This window comes from Coenobita brevimanus, chromosome 70, assembly GCF_032717465.1.
Source record: "Coenobita brevimanus isolate Jiangsu-jjx chromosome 70, ASM3271746v2, whole genome shotgun sequence".
Taxonomy (NCBI): Eukaryota; Metazoa; Arthropoda; class Malacostraca; order Decapoda; family Coenobitidae; genus Coenobita; species Coenobita brevimanus.
The window spans coordinates 44,322,325-44,334,249 of NC_137023.1; the positions used below are offsets into that span (position 1 = coordinate 44,322,325).

The 11,925-nt window shown below is 43.9% G+C and overlaps 1 protein-coding gene and 1 non-coding gene across 2 annotated transcripts in view; both read right to left on the reverse strand.

Moving 5' to 3' along the window:
* The window catches only part of Pxn (Peroxidasin), a 493,078-nt gene that overhangs the window by 360,966 nt on the left and 120,187 nt on the right, over positions 1-11,925 (reverse strand). The window lies entirely within an intron of this gene.
* Positions 7,595-7,668, reverse strand: TRNAN-GUU (transfer RNA asparagine (anticodon GUU)). Its single transcript has one exon. It is a non-coding gene; the product is annotated as a tRNA-Asn (tRNA).

The following is an 11,925-nucleotide window of genomic DNA, read 5'->3' on the forward strand; positions in this document are numbered from 1 at the left end:
TTGTGGCCAGCGTCTCCACACTGGTCGGATATTCATTACGGCCTCCCAGCCACTTACCTGTTGTTCACCAGCAAAAAGTGTTACTGACAGCAAGATAACTGATAGCCATTTCAAAACGCTTCACATTTCAAAAGATTTTCACACTTAATCTTTCTGATCCTTACGCTAGTAATCTTACTACTATTTTGTTGTTTGATATGGTCCAATTAGGGTAAATGAGAATGGGTAGGGATCTCTAGGTCACTGCTTTCCAGCCTATGATAATTAAATAATTGACGTAAGGCTCTGTGAGAACCACCTTACTACAACAATACCAACGGAACATTGTCGCTGTGTAGTTCAAATGATCGAGAGTTGGTCGAAGCTCAGCAGCTCCTTTCTAGTACGTCGACTCCCTGCACTGGTATTTCAGTAAAGGATTTTCAGCTGTCTCCTCGTAAACCTCAAATTATTATCCCGGCAGCAGGTGGCGATTATGATAACGCAGCTTCCCTTCTTCACCGACTGCTCTGTAACTCGAAATATGAGGGCAAGTGACCCCATGTTTTAAGCGTACTAGAAACTTCGCCATTTGTTAGAGAGGTCAGTGGTGCTATAGGAAACTTCTGGGCTACAGTCTTGCTCCAGCCACAGCAATAATAGCTATCGAAAAGTCAATATTAGCCTGAAAAAACAAAAATAATATCGCTCACCAAAAACAATTACCCACCAATCCAATTAAAAGGTGCCCCGATAACCACTCCCTCCTGGCTTATTAATTAATCCCCCAGCCAGGTGATAATGAGTCCGGGTGTAATTTAGGTGCTGGAGTTAATGACCTCCCTGGTGACGTCAGAATGGGGCCTCGATGACAGTAATAGCAGGGTAGGAGGGTGTGAGAGGAAGCAGGTGGCGGGGAAAAGGCTGGGTCGCTTGTTCAGTTACCAGCATATATGAGAGCAGGTGGGGAGAACGGTGGATCTGGAAATACACAGGGTAGTGGATGGTTCTGGGGATAAAAGGAATGAGTGATTGGGGAAACTATGTGCGTCTGGGAAAAGTTTAGGGAAATGGTTACATCTGGGGTGAGAGATATGGTAATGTAAGGAGGGCATGACTGCAAAATCGAGAGGGGTGATGTTGTTTAATGTAAGGAGGGCATGACTGCAAAATCGAGAGGGGTGATGTTGTTTAATGTAAGGAGGGCATGACTGCAAAATCGAGAGGGGTGATGTTGTTTAATGTAAGGAGGGCATGACTGCAAAATCGAGAGGGGTGATGTTGTTTAATGTAAGGAGGGCATGACTGCAAAATCGAGAGGGGTGATGTTAGAATGTCACTGGAAAATGGACTGGGTGAGAATGGAAATATTAAACTGGAAAATGGAGTGCGTTAAACTGGAAATAACTGGAAAACTGAGTGAGTGAAACTGGAAATATATATGGGAAATTGGAGTGGGTGATACTAGAAACATGTGTCATCTAAATGGAATGAGGGATGCTGGAAATATATGTCACAGTGTTTCTAAAAATGCACCCCTGGTGACGTGATAATGGGGCCTGTAATGGTAGGATAGGGGACGTGAGAGGGAACAAGTGTGGTGGTGGTGGTGGTGGTGGGGATGGATTATTTGTCTAGTAACCTGAAAATAGATGGAAAGAGCAGCTGACCTGGATATATGTATGGGAGAGAGTGGTTTTGGAGATGTACAGTAGGAGAGGAGTGAGTGGAAAGATCCGTGGATCTAGTGGTACCGTATTAACAGAAATGGATGATTCAGGAAACGTGAAAAAGAATGAGGAGAAAAGGGAGTAGAGTTAGAAATAAATATGGAAGTAGCGAGCATTTTCCAAAATTTTAGATTACGACTTTTGCATGCCGTCAGGTTCTACTCAACAATGAAAAAAATACAACCTTCGTTTTTTTTTTTTTTTTTTTTTAAATCAGTACATCGTTTACCATTTCTGTTAATTCGCGACACCGAGATGTTCTTTGACCTTCTCGGTCAGAGGACTTCATTCTAATTTTATATTTGTTGCTGTTAAACCATTTTACCGATTTGTGGAGACACTCTTCCAGTAGTAGCGATGGGTTAAATGAAGGCTGTATACGATCCCTCCAGTTCCAGAAAGTCTCTTCTAAGCTGAATAAAACTACCTGAAGATAACAAGACGAAATTCCAAGACACCTATTCTAAGCGAACTAGTAAGTGTATTCAAGCTGTGGGCTAAATGCTGAGAAATTTGTTTGGAACGCTTTTCTTGTCAATTCATCCAAGTTTTTCTGGAAAACGTTAGTTTCATTCTTGCATCCTCCAGACAGTTATGTGCAAAATAGAAAACATTTAAACTCGTATTCAGGGGGATAAAGAAGGGTATTACCAAACCTTCCAATCCGAAATGTCCATCCTAACCCGAATAAAAGAGATGGGATGAATAAACAAATAAAACAGTAAGCAAATAAAATGCGTCACCTGATCCAAGAGGCTAAAATAAGCTGCATACCGCACAAGCATGACCTAACATACTATCATCGGCATCTTGTCCAGCCAGAAGGATCTCAACTAAATAAAATAAAATCGTCAGCGATACCCAGGTTACACTGAAGTACTGTACCTCCTCAAAGTGAAGTGCCTAAAAGAAGGCCTCGTGTCCTCCCGTAAGTGGCCACTTCACATTCCGCCGCCATTTTTTCCTTGTTTCTGCGGTTTCACTCCTACTCGATTTGTGCGGATGTAAAAGTTATTGCAAGAAATCTATTCTATTAATAACTTCTGCGTCGAATTAACTTCGTAACTACGATCACTTCTTCCTTATTTTATTAAAACTTTCACCAGGCGATTTCATTTTAAGATTTTATAGACCTATACTGTTTCTACGAGATAAATGTTTAACAAAATAGTTTTCGAACGCAAAGGAACTATGCTACCAACAAACTTTATGTAAGACACAACAACAATGAATATCCGTAAATGACCCTATAAATAGATCAGTTTAATTACTGTAGATGTTTTATATACAAGGGGCATCATTCGTATTATTGGTTTTAGTACAACAACTGTTTACAGTATATATAAACTCAAGTGCTTCTGGAAGTGCTAAAAAGAAAAAAGAAAAAATTCTTAAAAAAAAAAAAAAAAAAAAAAAAAAAAAAAAATGTTTTAGTGTTGTACGGGTTAACCAAGAATTTAACCTTTCCTGCATGAAACCATCCTTTAGCTGAATAAAATCCCCTGGTGATGGCATGAATAGAATACAAAGATGACTCCGAAGCAAAGAGGTCAGAACCCAAGAATCACATGCACATAGCACTAAAGAAATGAAAATGATGGGTGCGGCAGGGAAGTGGGTAGGGAGGAGGGGGCAGAGACAGCACGCACGGGTGAGCACGTGTCAAGATGTCCACCCACACGCTGACAGGAGGGACGTGCTGTATGTGGGGGGCGTGACGTGAGGAGGGGAAAGTCGCGAGAGAGAGAGAGAGAGAGAGAGAGACTATGATATAAAGCAATGCCTTCTTCACGTCAAGTGGCAGAGTCAGTGACCTGCTGATCCATAGAGCAGGAGATCGATCCCAGACTGCAACAAGGAACATTTTAAGAATCTGAATATCATAGAGAGAGTCTTCTTTGATCTTCCACAAGATGCAGTGGCAATTGCTTTGCAGACTGGTTCGAATCCCCATGAAACGATTGGAGGTTTCTAAATCATATGATGCCATTAGGGACGGCGACTGATCACGAGACCTTAAATGTTTTGGTCTAAGGTACCCTCATAGCCTCGAAGTTCAGACAACTCCCAGAATGTAATAGGGGACTGGCTGTTACCACTTTTGGTGTCACCATGGCGCAGTGGTAACGTGTTCGTCTCCTGATCTGCGTGTGTCCGAAGTCTTGTGCTCCTTAATTCCAAGCTGATGTGTGGTATTTATTACTGTGGATATTTTGAATGAAGTTAGTTATGTCCTTTCCTATATTACTTGCATATGTTCGCATCCTGTCGGTTTACATCGGTGATACAGGCTATAAAGACCCTGACGCATACAAATACAGCCAAAACAACAATTCCACTTTAACATGCGCTCCTCTCATTACACACACATTTCTCCTATTCGTACTTAGGCAGCACGGGGAAAGGTACATTCTGGCTATTACTCTTCCCCTGAGAGAGGATGCTATCCCGTAATGGGAATCATATGGACTACAGTTACAATTACCACGTACGCATGTCAGTGACCACACGAACATTAGAGGGGTAACAATCATCGCTGCTGCAAAGGCTCCATCCCAGCCTTGTACCTTTATGCTGTCCCACACCCAGAAAAAAAAAAAAATCCCAACATTACACAGGCTGCCTCTACAACATACCACCTCCCTCCTCCCAATATAGCACTAACACTTATCCATAAACACACAATCACCACAGCCACCTAAAACCTTCAGCTAAACAGCATCCATCATTAACCCCACCACACATCCCACAGATACTGCCTTCCCAGAGAGAGACGCGTTCACCTAGCCAGACTACGATGCGGATATCAATATTCTCTACTTCAGCACCAACACAAAATACAACTAACAAACAATTCATTAAGCCCATACTGTAATGCTGCCTCCCAAACCACAACAGACAACACACTCATCTCATTCACCTCACTCTCACAACTGGCAATCCATCAACACAACCTCCACAAAAAAAAGCTGGGGGGCGCCCGGATGAAGTAGCTTCCTTGCAGGCCATTGAGTCCACGTTTAGCCAAGCCTGGGACCAGAACTTTACCATCATCGTCCTATCTTTACTTGTCTATCTCAAACCACCATCCCTGCATCAGATGGCGATTACAATAGCGCATCATCCCCTTCTGGAGTGACTGGTCCCAAAGTCTGTCAATATGAAAGCAGGTGATGACATAATCTGGTTCCAATACACTGGGGTCGGTGACTCGCCACAAACATCAACATAAACATCACAATCTTGCTATGATAATAAGCGCTCGGCTTCGTATTCGTCTCGTTTGCACAAATTTATTGCTTATTAAAGAAAAACATTTACTTTATCGATACACGGTTTGTAAATGATAGTGTGCATAATTACAGATAACAAAACACATTGGCTGTTGATGTTAGTAATAAACTGCTGACTCAAAGGCTGCCAAGTGCACAGTGACTTACATAGTCAAGTTTTTGTGGGTGTAATGTATGACTGAGATCATGGGTCGATTTAGGATCTCTAGCATTCTCTCTCTTTCATTCTCGCTGCTGATAGGTAATTTTGCCTCGCTTAATTGAGACCCATAGTTATGAAAGTAATGGAAGCAATCTCCATTATTTTGCTCCTTCACTGAAAGAGGTCCTCCCGCAACTAAATGAACCTGCCTGCTGACAGCAAGAACAGAATTAAAAGAGCTTCCTCGCAGTGCAGGGATTAACACTTTCTTTCTGCATACATTAATCTGACAATCGCTTATATCCTTCTTATGCAAACTATGTCAGTATTTTGCATACTCGTATATAAAAAACAAAGACATGTAACAAGCACCACTTTCATTCAGGCATTATCCAGACTGTTATATTCAATTGAGGGAATACGAGTATATACATCTCTCCAAAGTTAACTGACCCTTTTTCAGCTCCCAACTCCTAACTACTTCTGAATGCCACCAGCTAGTAACATTCCCATGAAATGTCATCCACAGAAGAAAATTTAGTTAAGGTACTCTGTACAAAATAAGCCACTGATGGACTAGTCACTTGAATAGTTAGAACCCCTCAGGACTGCCCTATGCTTCGTGTACAGGTTCAGTCCCTGCAAGGTTTTTCAATCACGTAATGCCACAGCGGGGAGCTGGCTTGTCATCTACCATTAATATGTGCTGCACTTCGAAGCGTAAACTCAGATCACAACAAACGGAAGGTAGGATTATGGTATCAGTAGTTATTTATTTTTTTTTTTTTTTACTCTTTTTCCCACGCCAAGATGGAGTGAGGTAGTATTCAGCATGCCCCGTGCAAAAGGCCACACAATCACCCGAACATCACTGAAGCCCTCGGCATCCTAGCCTCATTTCACAGGCCAAACCACCAGCACAACTTTACTATACAAGATAAATAACTAATAAACAAGGCCAGAAACCGCTTCCTATGCCACTGAGAACACAGTCCCAAAGATACCCTTCAGCCTGGGCACATGTAATTCAACATCAAGAGGCCCACAAGACAGTTAATGAAGATGGACATTATCGCTTTTGCTTCACAGATGTTTTTAAGAGGCCGTCCCATTGCTGGACCTATGTAAAGGACTTCGTCACCTTCTGTCCGCCTAAATTTTAGCCTACTGAAAACAGGATGGCCATTGCAAACTGTCCCACTGTAAATATTAGTCTCTGCACATTTTCACCGAGAGAGAGAGAGAGAGAGAGAGAGAGAGAGAGAGAGAGAGAGGGAGAGAGAGAGAGAACTGATGCAGAAGCAGTAAAAAGAAGGGATATATAACGAGAAGACAAGAGTAGAGTGACAACACCCACACACTCTCAGACTATACGAGTGTGTGTGTGTGTGTGTGTGTGTATATATATATATATATATATATATATATATATATATATATATATATATCGTCATTGTGTGTGGGCGTAGTCACTCTTTACTCTTGTTATATATTTCTCTTCCTCTTTCCTATTCGTACATCAGCTCTCTCTCTCTCTCTCTCTCTCTCTCTCTCTCTCTCTCTCTCTCTCTCTCTCTCTCTCTCTCATCATCACATACTCTTCACACACCCACACAAATGCCCAAAAACACTCACACAGATATCCACAATCTTTCACGAATTTTAGCCTAGGTATTTTCTTACTTGCATTAAAAAAAAAAAAAAAAAAAAAAAAAAACTCTCCCGACAGACACATAAATATCTATTACGCTCCTCCTCCCACACACATAAACAAACAGCTATCCCACACTCATAAAGATACACACACACAACTTTTTACTCGCCCTCTCACACACAAACAAGCATTCTCTCTCTCTCTCTCTCTCTCTCTCTCTCTCTCTCTCTCTCTCTCATACACACACAGAAACAAGCTCCTACACAGACTCACCTATCCATCCATCCATCATCCAATCCTACGTTGCCCCATGAGAAGCGTAGGAGCCCGGGGCTGGGCAGTTGGTCCTGACATTTAAGATGAGAGTGACCAGCCTCACTCATCCTTGAGTGGCATTACGTGAGCAACAAACCCCAACCACCCCTTGGATATAAACCTTCACCGGCTCAATCCGACTGGAGCGCAATAATTACCCACTAATCCACCAGGCGCCAAAATCTGGTTATATGGTTACCACCCTGCGTGGTAAATGGTTTCCTGGTGTACAGGAAACCATTTGGCTTGTCACTCAGTGTAGTCACTTACAGGCAGAAGGAACAGGAAAGAATGAAGGAAAGAAGGACGGAAGAGGGAGTGTAAAGTCACCCGCAGGCAGAAGGATGAGGAAAGACTGAAGGAAAGAAAGACAGAAGAGGATGGAAGGAAAGAAGGATGGAGGAGAGGAAAGGGCAGACACCCGAGAGCAGCACTACATCGAATGAGTGGATGGCGAGGGCCCCACCTACCACAAAACTTACGCCCCCGGGTGGGCTCGAACCACCAACCTTTCGGTTAACAGCCGAACGCGCTAACCGATTGTGCCACGGAGGCTCTCACAAAAACAAGAGCACACACAAATATATACACGCACACAAACACACCGACCCACAAACCGCAAAGAAGTGTTAGCTGTGATGCAATGTGCTCTACAGTTCCCCCCACCCCCACCCCATCACTGCACACTCAGAGGGGGCGCTTGTGCTTATTACAGCCTTAACAGTCATTATACACAAAAACCTCCTATGCTCCATTACCCCAGTACCTAACATCCGGGGTGCGTCTGACAAGGGGGCAGAAAGGGAGGAAGTGTGAGGAGGGTAGGTGTGTAAGGGGGAAGAGAGGAAGTGTGAGGAGGGTAGGTATGTATGGGGGAAGAGAGGGAGAGGTGTGGGTAGGGTGTGGCAGATGGGAAGGTGTGTCTAGGGAAGAGAATGAGGTGAGGGTAGAGTATAGGGGGTGAGGGTAGAGTAGAGGGGGTGAGGGGTGAAGTAAAAGGGAAAGTAGGAAAGAAGGGCAGAGTAGAGGATAGGGGGAGAGTAGGGAAGGGTGGATGAGTAGGGGAAAGGAGAACAGTAGGGGAGAAAGGGAGAGTGGGGCAGAGGGGAAAAGTTGGTCAAGGGAAGAGAGCAAGATAGACGGAGAAAATAGGACGGAGGGGGGGAAAAGAGAGAAGATGGTGAGGGCAGGGAAGAGGGAGAGGGAAGGGGAATGTGGAGGTGTAAGGGAAAAGGGGGAGCGTGTAAGGGAGTGTGTGGTAGAGGAAGTGGGGGTAGGTGTATATACGTGGGGGAGGGGCGGAGATGAATAGGTGGGGTGGAGATGAGGGGGAGGGATGGAGATGAGTGGGTGGGGTGGAGATGAGTGGGTGGGGTGGAAATGAGGGGATGGGGTGGGTACAAGTGGTAAATCTCGGTCGTGTTCTCGTTGTGTGGGTGTCACTCATGTTTACAGGCCTGTGGAGGGGCTTGCCTGTGTTTGTGTGCGTGGGAGCCTGTTTGCGTGTGAATGAAGTGTGTGTGTGTGTGTGTGTGTGTGTGTGTGTGTGTGTGTGTGTGTGTGTGTGTGTGTGTGTGTGTGTGTGTGTGTGTGTGTGTGTGTGTGTGTGTGTGTGTGTGTGTGTGTGTGTGTGTGTGTGTGTGTGTGTGTGTGTGTGTGTGTGTGTGTGTGTGTGTGTGTGTGTGTGTGTGTGTGTGTGTGTGTGTGTGTGAGAGAGAGAGAGAGAGAGATCTAGTGGCATGTATGTGTATGACCTCATATGGGTGGCAAGAAAAAGTTCCCCTAAATCCCTCCCCCTTCTCCTCTTCCCTTCCCCTCCCATCTACATTTTTCACTACCTCCCTCACTTCCCTTTCCTTCTCCCCTTCTGCCATTCCCTTTTCTTCCTCTCTGCACTCGCATTTTTACCTTCCCCTTCATTCCCCTTTCCTTCCCCTCCCCCTTCCTTTATCTACTCCATTTACCCATATTCTCACCTCCTCCCTCACTTCTCCTTCCTTCTTCTCCTCCATGTCCCTTTCCTTCTCCTCCCCACTTCACTCACACTCATAATTCCTTCGCTCACTCCCACTTCTTCCCTCTCACCAACCTTCTCCTTCAATCAATAAATCACTTGTTTTTGTCTTTGGATTTCGTCTTCCATCCGTCCCTCTCCCTTTTTATTATCGTGGTCTAGTGGGTTACGGCGCTCGCTATCACATCACATCAGTCCTCTGTACTTAGTTTTCTTTATCACGTACACACCTAACCACTCCCATCCCCTTCAATCCCTCCCTTAACCAGCCTTCTCTATCCCTACCAATGCTTCCTGTCCTCCTCTACCCTATATCATCCCTACCTCTCCCCCCTCCTCCTATCCCACCCCTCTCCCACTTTCTGCCCTTCTTCCTTCCCTCACACAGCTTTCGCCACCCTCTTTAAACATCATCCTCTTCCATCCTTTTCTTCTCCAATAATCAGTCTTTCCAATCCCTTTATGTCCCCCATCCACCCTAGCTATCCCATCCCTACTCTGGCCCACTTCACCCCTCCCTCTCCTCCTATCCCACTCTTTTCCCACTCTCTATTCGCTCTTCCCTCCCACAGTCAAGTATTTGGAGACTGAACGTAACCTACAGTATTTAGTGGCTGAGTGCACATTGGAGGGTGATGTCATCTGCATGTCGAAGTTTGTTAAAGAGGAGAGGGGGGGATAGAAGGAGAGAGGAGAGGAGGAGAGGAGTGAGGGAGAGGGAGGGAGGAGGAAAGGAGAAAGGGAGCAGAAGGGGAGAGTGGGGGAGATAGGAGAGGAGAGGGGGGGGAGGACGAGAAAAGGAGGAAGAAATGGGAAGGGCAGGGAGAGTGGAGAAGGAAATAAAAGAGGGAGAGGAAAATACGAGAGAAAAAAAAAGAGAGGAGGGGAAAGGAAGAGGAGGACAAAGGGAGAGGGAAATAATGGGGGGGGGACTGAAAGAGGAAAAAACTGTAGGGGGTAGAGAAAAGAAATGGGGGAGGAAAGAGAAGAGATAAGAGGTGACAGAAAAGTGTGGGAAGGGAAGATGAGCAACGACAGAGAGAGAGAGAGAGAGAGAGAGAGAGAGAGAGAGAGATGGGAAGGGGGGAGACAAAGGCAAAGTATAGATGGGTGATGGAGGAGGGGGAGGAGATGGGGAAAGGAAGGGGAGAAGTGTAGATATGAGGGCGGAATGAGAAAGTGGAAGAAGGAAGTGGAGGGGCAGAGGCAGACAGCTGAAGAAATAACGAAAAAAGAGGAGGCAGTCAAAGAAAAACTGGGAGAGACGAGTTACAGAAAGGAGAGTGAAAATGAATAACACTGAATTGTTAGGGAAGAAAATGAGGGAAGGACCTTGATTATGAATTGGAAAAGAGGGAATTAGAAAAAGATAGGGAAAGACAACAGAGACAAAAAGGACAAGGGCATTTATAACGAAAGGATGAAAAACTGTAAATGGCAGCACAAACAAAACTTACCAGACTTCCTTTACCCTACATCATACAGTTAGGATTTTTGTTCTTGCTACCAACCTATGACTTCACGCAGCTTAGGGGACACCTCTCGTAGTGAAGAGGTCGGAAAATATCTCCAATTTATGATATTCTTACTCCAACCAGACGATTTTATTCATGTTAATTTATTTTTTTTCTTTTTGTAACTCTCAGACTATTTCATTTAGTTTGGGAGAGATTTGTCGAAGAGAGGGCTATAAAAGCAGTCGCCATCCATCTCTTCACTACGATGACATCTTTGTATTGTATTCGTGCTATCAAGTGATTATACTCAGCTTCCGAAACACAGCTCACAGAGGAGGGATAAATCAGTTATCGTCACGCGGGACCAAATATAATAAAAAGGACGCCAACATACTGCAGGGATTAATGGAAATACAGTAACATACAAAAAATCACTAGGATAAAAACTGAAGAGAATAGCCTTGTGTTTGCGAAATTATACATGACGTCACCGCAGTAAGTTGGTTAAGCCAGTAATTGTACAGCCTCTCAAAAACGTATCGGTCCTATTCCTTTTCGATACAATATGACACATGGACGAAGTCTTCTGAGGTGTAAACATATAAACCTGATTAAGTTCGTTGTCTTGTCGTACCAGTATGGGAGAGTTCCCAGTTTTCAGTTATGCACATTCTTTTCTTACCGTGGGTTACAGTGTCCATTTTTAATCGAGTAATATTGTTAGACAGCGAAATTTACCAACAGGCTTATTCCCATTTCGTGAACAAGGATGATAGTCTTGAAATTTTTCCGATGTATTTATGGCGACTATAAAACCCAGAAGTGCATTTGACACTGTCTCGACTTATGCCTCAGAAAAAGCCCCCACTGGACTGATTCACCTGGGGGGGAAAAAAAAAAAAAAAAAAAAAAAAAAAAACGCTGTACAGTAATTCACAATGCCATTGTTATTTGCTATGGCATTATAATACACACTGAGGGCTTGCAAGTGGATGCGATATTAGAACATTTTAATTTACTGTATCTTGCGTTCGAAGGAGTTAGACAGTAGCTTGATTCATGAAAACAGAGGGACGATATATTATTACCTGGCATCCCAAATGTTGGAAAGCACATTACCTATGGGACCTGAATCACTTGGGTTGCAAGTAGACGGTAGTTTTCTGCATACGGTAATAAAAAAATAAAAAAAGTGACCTTGGTTGGTTGTCTAATGTGAGAATAAGTGGTAAACCGAATATATGGTGATAATCAGGTGAACGAAAACTGAATGAAAAGTGCACACTATCGTCAGAAATGTCAGTCCTATCGAACCCAGCATGTATGTCGCGTTCAATTACA